The following is an 18,411-nucleotide window of genomic DNA, read 5'->3' as shown; positions in this document are numbered from 1 at the left end:
TTTGGTTTATAACATATATATATATATATCTTATTTCTATATGGTGAATGCACATTTCTTATTCACTCAGCAGCCTAGACATGTCTTAATCTTCAAAGTTTTCAAGACAGAACAACCGTTGCATCTTTTTTTTTTTTTTTTTTTTTTGACAACGAAAGGCAATTATATTAATCAAACTTGAGGTGGTCTGGGTAATCAAACCGGAATAGAACAACCAACAAAATGAAGTTTTCTATGGAACGATCTTGCCGTCCTAGCTAAAGAATTAGAAATCCGATTTTGCACTCGTGGGATATGAGTAATCTTGAAGTCCGGGAAGCATATCTGCAGAGTCTCTATCCTCTTCAATTCTGTCGCAAAACTTGGCCAAGCTCGTGGCTCTTTAATCATTGCGATCAAATCCTTGCAGTCTATTCCAAAGCTCCGGCATTTTGAGTATTGCAGCATGCTCTCCATCCCCCATCTTAGTGCTTCTAGTTCTGAATGCAGAGGAAATTCCAGTCGGATGTAGTTTCGTGTTCCCATAAGTTGAACCTCCCCCAAGCTGTCCATCCAAGCCCATCCACACCCGCTGAACTGTGATGTAGTTGTCCAAGAGCCATCAATCATACATATACTACCCAAGCTTAAGACTTGAGGTTGATCACTACTATGTTCTTGTTGAGGTGATGACACCATCTCATTTGCATTGAACCAGACTTGGCACTCACTCTCTACGTACCGAATTAGCTCCAAAGGATCTCGATCAATTCCCCTAAAAAGTTTATCACTCCTGACTTTCCAAATATACCAGATTATCCGGGGATAAGGATCCCTATCTGAATCTGGATGAACAATGTTGTCATTTCTCCAGAAGAAATAATTTATATTAGCATAGACACTTGATACTAAAGAGATAGTTGTATTCGTTGGCGTCGAGGATAAGGCCCAAACTTGTAGGGCTGGTGGACAATCAAAAATTACACGAGTGACAGATTCTTCTGACAACCGTTGCATCTTTAAAAGAGACAATATGAATAGAATATCATAAATTTATAAGAGAGTAGGTTAAAAGCTCCTAGGGTTTTCGTCTGTTAGCCGTCAACTTCATTTTGCTCCGGCCACCTCGTCCTCTCGCGGTGGTCGGAGGCGTTCTTCTCCTTATCGTCTCTGTTCTCTTTTTGGTTGTCATACGTCAGATTTGTGGGATTTTTGGGTTAAATCTCGTGGTTTTTCTGTGGTTTGGTGGCGTGCAAAGACAGTGTCCTCCTTCTCTCAGGCACATGGCTCTGTTTCCGGAGGCAGTGTTTTCGTTGGACTAAGACTACGTGTTTGTCAGTGTGATGGTTTACTAGATTTGTTTTTCTGTTTCTTGGCTGCTTTGGTTTTTTCCGAGTGGTGTGGTGGTGCGTGGTGGATAGTGGTGGTCAGAGGTTTTTATTCATTATATTGTGTTCTATGGTGGAGACGTGTTGAGTGGCAGAGAGTGGTTGATATCACGTTTCAATAGTCTTTATGAACATATGTTTTAAACGTGGTGTTAATGGATGTGATCGACTATCTATATGGTTTGTACTTTGCGGTTCAAATTTGTTCAACGGTAGCTTAACTGAAGCTAACTTAGAACAAAATAGACAAGGGCAATTGAAGAAGAAGATTTATCTACACTATGAGAATTATGTTCTTGTTTTTGTTAAAGGTATTAGAAGTCCGCCTGCTACTGCTGGAACAAGAACACATAATTTATCCTATTTCGAAACAAGATCAGTTTGTTATTGCTAATCTGACATCATTGATGTTGTCTTTGTTAGTTTTGGGTCTAAAAGACCATTAGTTTCTCATTATGTATTCTTCTTCTATGATGCAATAGATGCAAATCATTATCAATAAACAAAGCGTTAAAAAAAAGAATAGAAAAAGGTACTCGGATCATATAATGTAATCTCCAAATACCAAGCACATTATATACTATGGAGAAAAGATACCTTGAGAGAGAGTGTGTGAGTGCGAGGATAGTAAAGTGTTTTTTAACAACCAAAAGTTCAAGACCTTATGTACATAATCTCCCGTTGACTCAAAGTTTAATTTAGAAATTATAATTTAAAAATAATATTTCGTACCAAAGTTAGTTTAAACCCATGGCGCGCCACAAGGAAAGCAATCCCATTGCCACCCAACACTTTTGTATCAAAAGTCAGTCAACTTCTACAAAGGAATATTACTCAAAACTATCTTCTCCAACCTATAACTAAACTACCTTGAAAGTTAATGCGCCACTTAAACGGTAGAGTACTACTACTGATTTGATATTCCTTCATATCAAAACCTACGGAAGTTACTGATAAGAAGTTTATTTTCTTCACCACCATCTGGATTCCAAACATCACATATCAGAATACTATTAACAAGTTCGGTAGTGAACTTATATTATAAAACTGCTACGGAAGTGACTGCCATCAAATGTTTCAGAGAGGAGCAGCTGATTTGGGTTGTCTCATTTACCACCAATTGTAGCCGAGATGAGAAACTGATTCGGGTTGTCCCATCCTCTAATGTTCGGTCAAAAATACTAAAAATTGATAAGGCACCAGTTTCTGAAAGGAAGCGAGCTAAAACCTCCAGTTCAATGAACTTGAAATAACAAAAGGTTCAAAAGGATTTTTTTGACTAAAGTTCAAAAGGATTTTATTATACGTTAACCCACATAATGTTCACATGAAGAAAAGAAACACAATATGAATGGAACCACTTACTCTGTTCATGGCTTGGCAACGTTTTGGAAGAGTTCCTTATAAAAAAGAATAGTAATATATAAAACAAACAAATGATTTGTTTTAGTTAATTCACATTTACCGTTATATATCTATGTTCCACTGCTAACCATCATGATATATATATATATAAATGAGTAAAACAATTTGACTGTTTAAAACAATTAAAAAACTGATGCATACAAACTATAAAATCATATTATACATAATGGGTCTGTATTGGTTAGTCGTAAATATACATATATATACATATAGGTAAGCATGTAGGAAAAATTATGAGCAATATAAAAGTTAAAGAAAACCCGCACGGGCATGCATATCAGAATCTAGTTATCTTTGTTTAATTTGGTGATATATGAATTAGTATATAATTTGGTGATATATATATATATTTCAGAATTTTTTGTCAGAAATTAATATATTTATATCATAAATATATAACGTAAATAAATGTATTAATAGTATCGATCATATACTATTCATCAATGTTTATAGAACTACATACCATAGTGGTCAGCTATATTTATAAGTTAACAAATTTGTATTTTAAACATATAACACAGAATCAATTAGTAGTATATAAATGTAGTATTTCTATTCAGTTTATTATAGTTTATTCACTTAAGTATGGTATGTCCGAACCAAGAAGAATATTAATGTCATTATAATAAAAGAAAAATAATTAAGTTGCATCTGTTTAGGAAAAACGAAAATAACTAACCATATAATATGTATAAAAATATAACTTTACATAAATAAAACTTATTAGGTTTTTAATGAATAGATCCAACAACCATTCATAAGTAGATTTTTTAAGAATCTTTTCTTTTTAATAGTATAGATTAACAATTGTTCCTATGTTTGGATTCACATTCGAGCTACAATGTTCCTGTATTTGGTTTCACATTTAAGTTTGTTCCTATATAATGGAATCGAAACTGTAAAGATAAAGAATACATTGTGTACATGCCCGGTCCAGTTTCATGTGGCGCCTAAAGCCCAAAAACTTTAGATTCATCAATAAAATATATAGCCTATAAAAATGTAAGAGTAAAGAACCGAAACCACCACCTCTGTAACACAAGTTATAGAAACAACCACTATACCACTGTCATTTCTAACAAAATTGCTGCCCCTAAAATATATAACTTAATTTTGGCGCCTAAAGCAAGAGCTTTGCCCGCTTTAGCCAAGGTCCGGTCCTGATTGTGTATTATATTTTCAATTTGAGACTTGCTCTCTTTTTTTCTGGTGACTTTTATGTTTACGAAACATGTCGCCTCAGATCAACGTTCTAATAGAAACAGCATTGTGCTTCACTCAGGTTTCGTAGGCTCCTGAAATCGAAATACATGGAACGTCGGACAAAAATATAAAAAATACTATGTCTTGAGAATAAAGAAACGAGCATGGTTAAATTAATAGCCAATGCTTCTCATCACTCATGCGTAACGGTGGATGAGCAGAGCAATGAGGAAAGTACGAAATACCTTGTATATTAATTAAGAAGTATTATAACATTTTTTGGTAGCAATATATGTATCATCAAAGGATGATTCTTAAAAATTAAAATCTTTAGAAAAATAGGTTGGTCCAACTCCAGAAAACGCAAATTATGTAGATCGTGGAAAAAAAAAGAGATCTTCAGCATGGTGCAAGGGCGTATCATCGAACATGGATCTTATAGGGCGGCTCGGAGCGATGCAATCAGACGTGCATTCTCATATGATGGTAGAATTGGTCCATCTAAACATATGTTATATTTTTTATATATTTTTATTAAACTAACTATCAAATTGATTAGTAGTGTATAAGAAAATATTCTTTATTCTTTCCTTAAATAAAAGTTACAGAATTACCTAATATGATTATCATATATATGACAATTAATGATTATGAATAATAAAGATTTGATAACAATTTTGTATCCTTTCTCTTTTTTTTTAATTTTATAATATTATAAGAAATTAAATAATGAGATTAACCATATAGTAAAAAATTTAGTTTTTTCTTATACGCTATATTTTGGATCTTTTGAAATGACTGTAAATTACTAAAGATGTTAAAAATCTCACATTGAAAATTTTGTGATCAGTGGTTTAATTTTTTTGTTAAAACAATATACAAATGATCATAAAATCATGTAAATATGAAATCTCATTTAACATATCTATATTATTAAAACTAAAGTAACTTTTGGTACTGTTTGGAAATATGGATAGCAGTTTAAACGAGAATTGTTTGGAAACATGTATAGTAGTACAAAAACGAAATATAGTGCTCTTTTATTAATTTCATTAATATAATTACATTAATTTTCTTTCCATATTTCACTTAGTTTAACAATTTCATTAATTATATTAACTTAACAATACATCACATCATTAATTATATTACCATAATAATAGTGCACTTTTTTATTTATTAGTTAATCAACATTAACTTTGTATCAATTATCCCCCTATATATTAAAAGAGAAGTCACTTTAGTGATTTCTGCTGACATTGCATTAATATAGAGCTTCTCAGAAAAATTGTTATAATTCTATTGGTCGATTTTTTTGAATTTTATTTTTCATTTATTTTAATCAATCGCTTATGTAGACAAGCCCAAAACTATTGTCGATTTCGTTAAGCCCATATATAGGTAGGGGGATAATAATTATCGATTTAATTTAGCCTTGGGCAAGATTTAGAACTAAGACAAATATTAAAAACTTTCCTTATTATTCAAACAGTAAACTTGCGCATGTTGATATCATATTAATTACATTTGCTTAGAAAATATTTTAATGTTTCTAATTAGGTTGTTTGTTTTTAATAACTTACCTTTCTAATATGGATTACTTGCGTAAGTTGAAATCATTAAATATGCAAATAACTTATTGACAAAATTTGTTTTTAATAACTTACCTTTCTAATATGGATTACTTGTGCAAGTTAAAATCATTAAATATGCAAATCACTTATTCACAATACACATTTAATATCTTTCTTTAAGCGTTTAATTTATTTATTATGCAAATTATTGTGCGTCGGTAATATGAGAAATAAATTGACTGTATATATATAGAAAACAACCAAGGTCTTATAATGCAAATTCTTGAATGGCCCTACCGATCATGCGTCTCTCTTCTCCCAACAGGGCAAGAAAGGTCCTAACTAGGACGCCATGATTGTCTGGGAGGTGCGTTTGTTCTGTTAAAACCAATTTTGTTAATTAGTATGTGTACATTCTCATTAAATGTATTATTTCAATATAGTTCTTGTTGCTGTAAGTTCTATATAACTATCTTCATTTACTTTCTAAAAGTATGCCATCAAATGTTTTACTCCAAGGACCATTGGTTTAATTGTCAAATATATAACTTTTTGAAGTTTTATCTTTTTAATAAGTTGTATAGGCTTAGTGTCACTCAGCTGAATATTTGATTTTTTTTTTTGAAATGTTTCAGAATTTTGGGTCAATGGAGGACACTGTATTTTGTGGTGTATTTGATGGACATGGTCCTTACGGTCACGTTATCGCAAAGAGAGTAAGGGATTTGCTTCCGCTCAAATTAGTCTCTCACTTGGAGTCCTATCTCTCCTGCGAGGAGGTTCTTAAAGAGATCAGCCTCAACACTGCTGACAAAATGACCTCTGACAGCCTTGTGCAAATATCTGCTAATGGTGAATCCCGAGTCTACAACAAGGATCAGGATATGGTTCAGATGCTGTTGACCTCGATTGTTAAAGCCTACAGATTCATGGACAAGGAATTGAAGATGCAAGTGGATGTTGATTGCTTTTGTAGTGGTACTACTGCAGTTACTATGGTTAAGCATGTAGATAGTTGGACCAAATATTCTCATGTTGTGTCTGAGTTTTGTTGCGAAAAGTCCTTTTCATTTGTATTTTTTTTTGTTCTTTGGGTTATTTGGTTTAGGGTCAACATCTTGTTGTTGGAAACATTGGGGATTCAAGAGCAGGGTACGAGGAGTAAAGAGAATAAACTTGTTCCTTTTCAGTTAACTGAAGATCTCAAACCAGATGTTCCAGGTTATTTTACTGCTACATCTTCCTCTTCACAAAGGTTTTTATAACCAGTTCCATCATCCTTAAGTTCTTCTTACGGAACTACTGTGAGGAAACTTTAGTTTTAGCTTTTAAGCATTTGAGAAGATAATTTGGTTTTTATCAATTAAAGTTGGAAGTTTTGATGTTACCAGCTGAAGCAGAAAGGATAAAGAGATGCAGAGGACGTATATTTGCTCTCCGGGATGAACCAGGAGTTGCCCGCCTCTGGCTTCCTAACCACAACTCACCTGGTCTGGCCATGGCGCGTGCTTTTGGAGATTTTTGCCTTAAGGACTTTGGTCTCATTTCTGTGCCTGACGTGTCCTACCGACGCCTCACTGAGAAAGATGATTTGTTGTCTTGGCAACTGATTGGGTAAGAGATATCACACTGTCAATGAAATAGTATTAGTAAAAAGTCCAATAGTTCTGAATAAATGCATATAATAGAGGTACAAAACTATTTGGTCTCTTAAGTGTGTTCTTGAAACTTTGCTAGATATGGGATGTATTGACGAATGAAGAAGTTGTGGAGATTGTAGCGAAAGCACCAACACGTTGCACAGCTGGTCGAGCCTTGGTGGAAGCTGCAGTGAGGAATTGGAGATGGAAGTTCCCCACTTCAAAAGTCGATGACTGCGCTGTAGTTTGCCTCTTCCTTGACTCGAAACCAGACAAATTATCAACTGCTTCTTTCTCAGTGGATAAACACATCAGTAATGGCCTTACTGAACCTGATACAACATCAACGTCAACTCCAGGCTTGGGAACCGAATCACCTGAGCTCAATGGTGTCGAAGAGTCGACAGAATCGACACACTCGTGACAACCAAAGAGTAGGGAGATAGAACAGAGGCAGGAGGTGAAAATGTGAGATTAGACTTTGTCTATCTCTCTCTCCCTTTCAGTTTTTTTAGTCTCTAAATGTCTCTTATGCTCTATGTTCCCGTCAAAAGTCACTGTTTGTATATATAACAATGCCAATACTTTTGCTACGGTTTCTCTTTTTTTTTTCCTTTTTTTGTAAATAAATTTCTGAAGCCGCATTTCTGTTTGTTTGAGCAATTTTTATATGTTAGAAACCACATCTGCTTTTTAGACCCAAAGTGCTGCTCAGAGTGTTTACCTTGCTTTTGTGCCTTTAAGGCTTTATTTTGGTTTGGATGCTGAGAGGCACATAAATCCAAGGCAAGAGTCCTTGAATCTTGATCCTTCCTCAGATAACATCAGCGTTTCAGAAGAACTGATAAATAGTGAATCTAGAATGTGGCATGCCAAGAAATCTTTTTCAAATAGTTGTAAATCAGATGATCAATTTATACCGACTTTAATTTTTTTTACCCAGTTTAATTATAAGAGACCCTAAGTTTTCTCTATTTATTAGAAATTTCATGAGCCTTTTAACAGAGGCTTATGGAGTGGTGAATTATTTCCGGAATGACATCGGAACCACCTACAATAGCCACCATGAAAGAAAAGTCATTATAGCCACCTAAAAAGGAGAAGAAACACATCAAATATGTTTTGGAAGAAGAAGAATGGATGATAAAATCAGTGAATTTTGAACCCAAACTATAGGGTAAGTTCTTCACTCATATGTCTATCTATAGCCGAAAACGGATCTTCATTTATAATTTTGGTTTAAGAGTTATGATCATTTCTCCAAAACTGATCAATGCAGATCGGATCAGTGAACAATCAACTTCATGAGCGATTTCTTGTCAATCTAAAAGGGACCAAAAGGTGATCTAGGTGTCTTTGGGAATATCTCACTATCATCTACTCCAAAATAAATTTCATTTATAATATTATATCGTCAAATTAGTTAAATATATGGTCACACTTTAGTGCTAAGTCAATACTATCATATATATTAAGTGGATGACGTAACATACAAATTTTTGGGTTTTTTTACTATATGTTTTTGTATATATCATATTTATTTTTATTTATAATTTATTAATAATAGATATAAAACAATATTGTTGTATTCTACGCTATGTAATCATCATAGGAAAATACATCAATAATCTATTACTATTAGTAAAAATATATTTGTATACACTTTAAAAAATATATAATATCATAAATGAAATTTATATAACTCATTTTCTTACAATAAAATAAATACATTATTAACAAATAGAGTTTATCTGTCTTTTACATTTTAAGGTCTACGTTCATCTTTACTAATATATGTTTTCGTATTTCTTAATTAGATATATTACTGCATGCGAGTCGTCGTGGCGGATTCTTGCTTTTCCTTACACATTTTCGTACTACTGCTGTAGAGAAACTTGGATTTCATCTTCTGGATCAGGAGCTCGTGTTTTTTTTATGAAGATGAACCTATTGAGAGTATTCTCAATAAAAAGACTGTCAACCAATCCATGTTTTTGGCCTGGTTCATAGCAAACAAAAAAATACCCAGAGGTAAGAGAGTTGACATTTGTAACTATTTCCAACAAAATTTGTTTGGAAATCAGGTACGAGAAAAGGGGTACCATGGAGACGAGGCTTTGCGATAAGGAGGATTGCGCATATTCATCCAAAATATATTGTCTACAAACCAGTTTTTCAGAATATTCCGTAGTCACAGTACATAATTTTAATCTACTTTTTTTTCAAATACAAATTTTAAAATATATAAACTGTTACAATTATTTATTTTTAGTAATTGCCAGATGGGTTGTGATGAGTTAGGAGACCGATGACGGTATGTCAATTTAATATTATTTCGTGTTCAATAAAATTTAGAAATTTATAAATCTATCAAATAATGTTAACCCGTCAAATTGCTTACAAAATTTATTTAATTTTTTGCAGGTTTCTAATTGAATTTGCTTTCTTTATCGAGAATTGTACTTCATAATTTATATTATTTATAGATAATATTTTCAATTTTATTATATTTTCTTTTAATATGTCTACATAAATGTTTGTTTATTATTTATGGAAAAATAATATTATTCACCTAAAATAAGGAATTACAACACCTATACAATAAAATTCTAATTAATGATAATATAAAATCTTGTTACTTCTAAAACTATACACTATTTATTCCATTTTTGAATGAAAGTAACTTCTTAAACACACAGAATATTTTGTGACGTTGCAATTATACATACACACAATATCTGCCTCTTCATACTGATATTACTTTGTTCCCTCTCGTCCATCTTAAATATTGACTACCAGTTTTTTTTCATGGCTGATGAATTCTCCCAAAGACGGTGGTATTATGTTGTAAAAGCCGTTACTTCTAAAAACTATATAATAATTATTCCATATTTTTAATTTTCTTATGCCCACACAGGGTGTGGGTCGGTCACCTAGTATAAAATTAAAAGTGTAAAATAACAGGGTTTTGCATATGGTTAAACGTTCGGTTTAGTTTGTTTTACTAAAACTTTTTTTCTTATTTTTGTTTCAATCGGTGGAAAATTTTGTAGACAAAAACATAATTCAAAGAACTGTTTTGTGAATAAAATAATAACTTAAATCAAAATAATAAAAATGTATTACATTTATTGTCGCTTAATTTTTCACTTCATATAATTATTTTACTAAATAAAAAAAACTCTTTTTATTTCACTTAATTTAGCCAAACACATAGAAAAATCATTTTTATTAGTTTATAAAATCAGTTAGGCATGAACATTAACTATTCATTTACGTACGGGTTGTTTCTTTTAGGTATCAATTTTTTTGTTTTGAAATTAAGCCCCGCTTGAATATTACAAATTTATGTGTGGGTTTTGAGTTGAGTCCTTATGGGTCTCGATGAGTTTGGTTATAATGTATAGAAACCTAAAAATATCTAAATAAAAAATCTATCTGAAACGGATTTGGATATTTGTACCAAAAATAACCATATTACCTGATTTGGTCTAGGTCTTTTGAATACAATTAGTTATATTAAGACATATCTAAAATATATAACACTATTTATGAAAAACAAATATCAATGTATAAAATAGTAAGAACCAATACTAGAGCGGATGCGCAGATCAATATCTAGTATTCATATTAAATATATATATATATATCTATTTTAATATCATTTTAAACTAAATCATATATGATATACGATATAAAAATACATAAATATGTCATGCATTGATAAAATATTGAGACCTTAATGTTTAAATTTTTTTAATTTGCATTGAAAACATCTCACATTAAAACATTTCTGATTAAAATTTTTTTGTTACACCAAATATACAAATGTTAATAATATCATATGGGTAGGAAATCTCAATAATAAATATTTATATTAAATATACTATATATCTATTTCAATATCATTGAAATTTAATTATATACCATAAAAATTAAATAAAATGATTGTTTTGATTTATTTACCAAAACATTATTGTTAATAAACAAGAGGTATTGTTTTGATTTATATTCTTACTCTAATTTAATTATATACATAATACGTAAATGAACACAAAATAAATAATAAGATGTTAAAACTATTTATATACATAATTTTCATCCCACACAAGCGCAGTTCTGAACCTTGTTAATGTAATAAATGAGAATTGATTTATCATTATATTTTTATTTTAACGTTACTATTTTAATATCGTTTAAAGTAAACTTGATACCATAAAAATAAATAAATATGTTAATTTTGAAATTTGCATTGGATAAGTATTGAGACCTTAATATTTTAATTTTAAATTTGCTTTGAAAAAATCTCACATTGAAAATTTTGTGATTAATGCTTTATATTTTTTGTTTAACAAATATACAAATGTTAATAAAATCATATGAGTAGAAAATCTCAATAATAAATATTTATATTAAAATATACTATTTATTTATGTCAATATCATTGAAATTTAATTACATACCATATAAAATAAATAATATTATTGTTTTAATTTATTTACCAAAACAATATGTATTGTCTTGATTTTTGTGCTTACTCTAATTGATTATATACATAATACGTAAATGAACACAAATAATTAATAATATGTAAAAATTATTTATATAAATAATGTTCATTCTGCGAAAGAGACAAATCTTAACCTAGTTAATGTAATAAATGAGAATTGACATATCATTATAATTTTATTTTGACGTTACTTGTTATAAACTTTTGATTTTGTAATACTAGGGTCGGTCTGGGTTACTCCCGGGGTTTTTGTTTAAATTTTAATTTTGATTATATATTTAGTTTGTTTATTTTAATATATAAATTTTAAAATCTATTATAAAAATATAAGTAGCTATAGAAAAATATAAAATAATTTTAAATCATTCATTGCTTTTGTCTTACGGAATTCAAAAATTTTAGTATTCAATTTTGTTTGTTATGGAAATTATATATAAGGTGAAGATCATAATGAACAAAAATTAATTAAATTTTAGTTATGGTATTTAATTGGTTGAACTGTAGACATGTTTCATTTCACTTAAAACTATTTATAACGTTTATTTCAGAGCTGAACAAAAAAACCGAATCCGAAGAGCCGAACCGAACCCAATCCGAAATTGATTAAAAATCCGAACGGGTTCAAAATTTTGGTATCTAGAGAACCGAAACCGAACCCGATCCGAACTGAAGTATTTCGGGTACCCGAATGTATCCGAAATAGATTTATATACCTAAATATATTAATTATTTTTAGATTTAATGTATATTTAAAACCATCCAAAATATATAAGATATTTTTATGTTGTCTAAAATACATGAAAATATATACAAATAGTCAAAAGTAAATGTTTAAAATAACTAAATTATACTCAAATCACCAAAAAACTTGAAATATCTATTGATTCTCTATCAAAATATTCAAACCAAACCAATTTATATGTTAAGTTTAGTTATTTTGACATATGTTATTAAAATTTATATGTAATATATTATTTTATTTATATATTTTGAGAAATTTAAAGTATATAATCAATTTTTAAATTTTAAAAATCATTTAAATGGGTTATCCTATGGATGGGCAAAAATACACTTATCCGAAGAACCGAACCGAACACGATCGGAAAAAATTGTAGCGAACCCGAACCGAAATTGATTAAATATCCGAATGGGTTCAAAATTTTGGTATCTAGAGAACCTAAACCGAACCAATCAGAACCGAAGTTTTTCGGGTACCCGAATGTATCCGAAATAGATTTATATACCTAAATATATTAATTATTTTTAGATTTGATGTATATTAAAAACCATCCAAAATATATAAAATATTTTTAATTTGTCTAAAATACTTGAAAATATATACAAATAGTCAAAATTAAATGTTTAAAATAACTAAAATATACTTAAATCACCAAAAAACTTGAAATATCTATTGATTCTCTATCAAAATATTCAAACCAAACCAATTTATATGTTAAGTTTAGTTATTTTGACATATGTTATTAAAATTTATATGTAATATATTATTTTATTTATATATTTTGAGAAATATAAAGTATATAATCAATTTTTAAATTTTAAAAAATCATTTAAATAGGTTATCCTATGGATGGGCAAAAATATACTTATCCGAAGAACCGAACCGAACACGATCCGAAAAAATAGTGGCGAACCCGAACCGAAATTGATTAATTATCCGAATGGGTTCAAAATTTTGGTATCTAGAGAACCGAAACCGAACCAATCCAAACCGAAGTATTTCGGGTACCCGAATGTATCCGAAATAGATTTATATACCTAAATATATTAATTATTTTTAGATTTGATGTATATTAAAAACTATCCAAAATATATAAGATATTTTTAATTTATCTAAAATACTTGAAAATATATACAAATAGTCAAAAACAAATGTCTAAAATTGCTAAAATATACTCAAAACACCAAAAAATATCTATTGATTCTCTATCAAAATATTCAAACCAAACCAATTTATATGTTAACTGTAGGTATTTTGACATATGTTATTCAAATTTATATGTAATATATTATTTTTTTATAGATTTTGAGAAATTTAAAGTATATAATCAATTTTAAAATTTTAAAAATCATTTAAATGAGTTGTCCGAATCCGAACCGAACCCGAACCGAAATTTAGAAATACCCGAATGGGGCTGAAGTTTTTGACTCCGAAAAGCTGAAACCCGAATAGACTCGAACCGAACCTGAATTCCTACCCTAGGTTATCCGAACCTGAACCAAACCCGCAAAGATCCAAATTGAACCCGATCCAAAATTTAGAAATACCTGAATGGGGCTGACATGTTTGACCCCAAAAACTCGAAACTCGAATAGACCCAAACCGAACCCAAATGGGTACCCGAATGTCCACCCATATTTGTTTCTAATTAGTCTCTAAGTAATTAATGCATTATCCCCCCTTACATTTACAACCATATATATTTTTTATGCTTTTTTTCTAAATCAGCTGTTTAAAATTGTATTATTTTCAAGATCAAATAATTTTAGCTATGCCACTAAAAATTATAAACTGATTTCTTACAACAAAATTTCTGCATTTACAACCCAACTAATCGGACCTATTATCTAAATATTATTTATCTTACTTACACAGATATTTGAAAATTTACCTTTTCCAAAATTTTGTTCCACTTCGTCCAAAGTCTGTTTTGATGTAAATGCACCATTTATATAATATATATATATATATATATATAAGATATATATAATCAATTTTGAACAAAATCATAATCCTATTTTCATCTCAAAATTTGCTGTTGATTGAAAAAGTTATCACCAGAATATAACCAATTTTGTGTTGTGGTTTTTATTTATATTGTAGTTGTTATGTCAAATGATAATGTAACTGAGGTTTTTTCTTTTAAAACAAAACCATTTAAAAAAGCAATATAAGACAAACAAGATAAGTTATTTAAATATGTCTAGATCGTGTTTCACTTTCATTCCCACATTCGAATCAAACATGGCTGACTTACTCATATGAGTTATTTTGTATGCTTCTGGAGTACACAATACTGGTGAATTTGATTTGAAAACATAGTTTGAATTGGAGAAGAATGCTGGGCTAACATATTTTAAGAATTTAAAGGGTTTTCATTATTACTCGCACTACATGCAGAAAATTTGAGTATTTTATTTAACTAAAGATTTTATTTGAAAGTGTTCGATTATATATTTTATGTGATTCAACGTTCTTGACCATCTTTTTCGATTAAAAATGATATTCAAATTCTATCTCGTTACGATTAACTAAACTTCATAATTCAACTGTTGAGATTGTTTTAATGAAACTATCTTATATTTATTTTGGTGGCATCATTCTCTTTTATTTTTTAGCGCATATGTTTTACTTATGTGTTTATATATTATTTGTTATGTTGTTTTGTATTACGTCTCTAGTTTTGTATTTTTAGCATATATACTTCTTATGCTTTGTATTATCATGATGTAACTTTTTTTAAATCACATTTATTTGAATAAATAAACTTAATCTTTTGGTTATATCATGAAAATAAGTTTATTTTTTACTTTTTCATTTTTATGTTATATTTTGTAATTTTAAGATTATCTCTTGATATCTATATTCTGATAATGTATTTTTCGTGGTTTCCCTCAATATTTTGTAAGTTTTCTTCAGCTAGAGAGAGTTTAATGATCGAAACAGTTAAATTCACTCTTTTAAAATTGTTGGTGACCTTTCTTTAATGAAATGTAAAATAAGCAATAAGTTGTTGGATTTAATTATTTTTATGTATATTTTTGTTATGTTATTTATTTCACTAAATTTTAATTATTTTATTTATGTAGATATTAAAAACATTTAGCTTTACTTATAATTTTTTTTTACCGTTGTGGGTTTTCATAAATTTTCAATTCCTCTTTGTTTGATTTTTTATTCATAAAACTTCATTTCAGAGTGACGAACATGATACCAAGAAAATCCATGATAAGGTTATTGGTTGAAGAATTATCTTATTCAGACAACTTTCAACTATCATTTAAATATTTTTTAATCAGTATTGCATGTATATATTATATTCTTTATGCATTGATTTACTTGTGTCAAATTGAACTAAAATCTCTATATACTGTAATTGGGTATATTATGTATTAAAATAATTACATACATGGTGTAGCACAAAATCAACTACAACTTGGCATTATTCAAAATTACCATGAAGATTTTGGATGCTTTAACTAAATAAATAACATAATCTTGTTGTTCTTACCATTGTTTTCGATATTCTATGATACTTTTGTTTAATAAGCTCTAAGGGTCTGACTGGTGACCATTCGAGAAACAAGATGAACGAATAGAAAATGAATGTATGGAATAAAATAGCAGGAATGAAAAAGGAATGATTGTTCCTTCTCAAATATAACAAAGAATAATTTTGTTATTTAATTCTCTACAAAAAAAAATGAGAGGGAATGAGAGGGAATTATTATTCCTTATGAATAGTAATTTTTTTAGAAACGTGACGGAATACATTATTCCTCGTCGTTTCTTGGTCACCATTCATACCTTAAACGTTTCTTCCTATTTGGAGTTTTAAAATTAGAAAGCCAACTTATTATAATAATTTGGACAAAATTGTTAAATTTAGAGATATTGGAAATATAGGACGAAAATAATGTTCAAAAAACTCTATGGAATGCACATCAAAAGAAACATTCAATCATAACTAGTTTATGGTAAAACCAACGTATCTTCGATCAAAGCTGTAACCATTACCCATTTTTCATTTTATCAAATTCACAAATTTGCAAGAGGAAGACTGAAAAAAGGACTGCAATGTAACTGGTAAGTAAACGTATTCCCATGATTTGACAATGGGTCCTAACATTACAAAATCTCATAATCTCATAAGTGAAACTAACATTATGTTAATCTCTTTCCACTCTTTATCTTCTTCTCTACTAAGCAACTTCACACAGAGAAAATGCAGCAACCCTAAAGCATACTGTTGAGAGGCACTGGAAAATACAGCAACCCTAAAGCATACTGTTGAGAGGCACTGGAAAATGCAGCAACCTAAATACGACAACTAATTGTTGAGAGGCAATGGAAAGCCTGCAAACGGGCCAATCAAAATGGATAAGATTCATATCTTCAGCAGGTTTGAGAAAGATCATAAAGAAAAATTGTTTCATTTTTTTCTGCTAAAATATTAATAACTATTTTGTAGAGTGACCTGTTTTACATGTACATGTGAGGTGGAATTTTGATCATATCATGCGTTGGAATGTATACAGAAAATAAACGCAAGTACGTCCATCAAAAAGAATGGCAATCTCTTAATTAAAGAAAAATAATGACTTATCTGGCAACCTTTTCTCTTCAGATAAATATCTTCAGATCTTTCTTTACTAAGTTGTTTGAATGTCTGAACTTCAAGCAGAAGAAGACTAAATCTGTTTTTTTGCACGATCAAGTTTCAAGTCACAAAAAATCGATTGATCAAAAACTCGTTATGCACATAAACAACACTGATAGAAAATTTCTAGAACATAACATCTGCGTTTTTGTATATTCAAACGATCTAGATCAATTTTAAAAAGAATTTTATGCATTGAGTTTGATTCCAGTTGATAGGATTTCACTTTCTATGTATTTCTTTATTAATATACTTTCAGCTCTTATAAACTCACCCTTTCCGAGAGCCGATCAACCTCCCTTGTGCCAGATTGAACTGTAACAATTTCTTTTGCTATCTCTCGTCACACTCTCTGCTACTATCTCCGTCGTTCTCCGCCGCTTCCTTCGTTTCTCTCCGCCGAGTGATCCTTGCTCTCCGCCGCTCTCCGCCGCTCTCCATCGCTTGCTCTGTCAACGCATTGACAACAATAATACAATGTTTTCTTTATATTAGAATCTCAAAAAATAATTGGCCAACTGTGAGAAAAATATCAGCGAAGAACAATTGCAATATCTGAGAAAATGGCTTATTGCGATTTTGTTTTAAGAACAATCTTAATTCTGGGAAAGTCTCAATTCTTCATCTTCCTCAGTTTCAGAATTTGTTTGTCTAAATATTCTTGTAGACTTCTCGTTTCGAAGTTGAACTTGAAATTGAAAAATAAGTTTCTAATGTTTTTAGGAATTGAGAGGATGATGTTCATGAGAAGAGGGCTGACCTTATAAGTGATATACACCGCATAGAGGAGGAGTAAATGTTGTTCTTAATGTCGATGAATCAATGAATTTGTAACGTTTTGGAGTAGAATAATGTCAGATGAACAGACGCGAACAAAATCTGACCCAAAGATTCTTCACGAAGATTCGTCTCACCTAACTTCATGAAACTCCATTAATGGCAAAGGTTCGTAGCGTCGATGGATTCGTCTGATGATGAATCGGTGAATCCTATATGAGGAAGTCAGATCGAGAAAGACGATGAATCCAACACGTCGTGAAAAATCAGCTGTTTACCTTTCATTCGGGCTGGGCTCTTGTTTTCAGAAAACATAAATAACAAAATATGAAGCCTAAATCTATATTATAATAGATCAGTTTTTGCTTACTTCTTAGGCTATCCACGTGGCAAATGTGTGGGCCCCGCCTCTATTTTTTTTTTTTAAAACGATTGTGCTTTCATTTTGATTTAAAGTGTGTTCGTCGAAAGCTTCTGAGAGTGTTGGCTAGGCTTATTACGTATTTGGCCCATAGC

General features: G+C 30.1%; 1 pseudogene; it reads left to right on the top strand.

Annotated features, from left to right (window-relative positions):
• The first annotated feature begins 5,846 nt into the window (after window positions 1-5,846).
• On the top strand, window positions 5,847-7,771 carry LOC125588374 (annotated as a pseudogene).
• Window positions 7,772-18,411: the final 10,640 nt, after the last annotated feature.

This window comes from Brassica napus, chromosome C6 (assembly GCF_020379485.1).
Source record: "Brassica napus cultivar Da-Ae chromosome C6, Da-Ae, whole genome shotgun sequence".
Lineage (NCBI taxonomy): Eukaryota > Viridiplantae > Streptophyta > Magnoliopsida > Brassicales > Brassicaceae > Brassica > Brassica napus.
The sequence above is the reverse complement of the archived record's forward strand: the minus strand, read 5'-3'. Positions and strand labels throughout refer to the sequence as shown.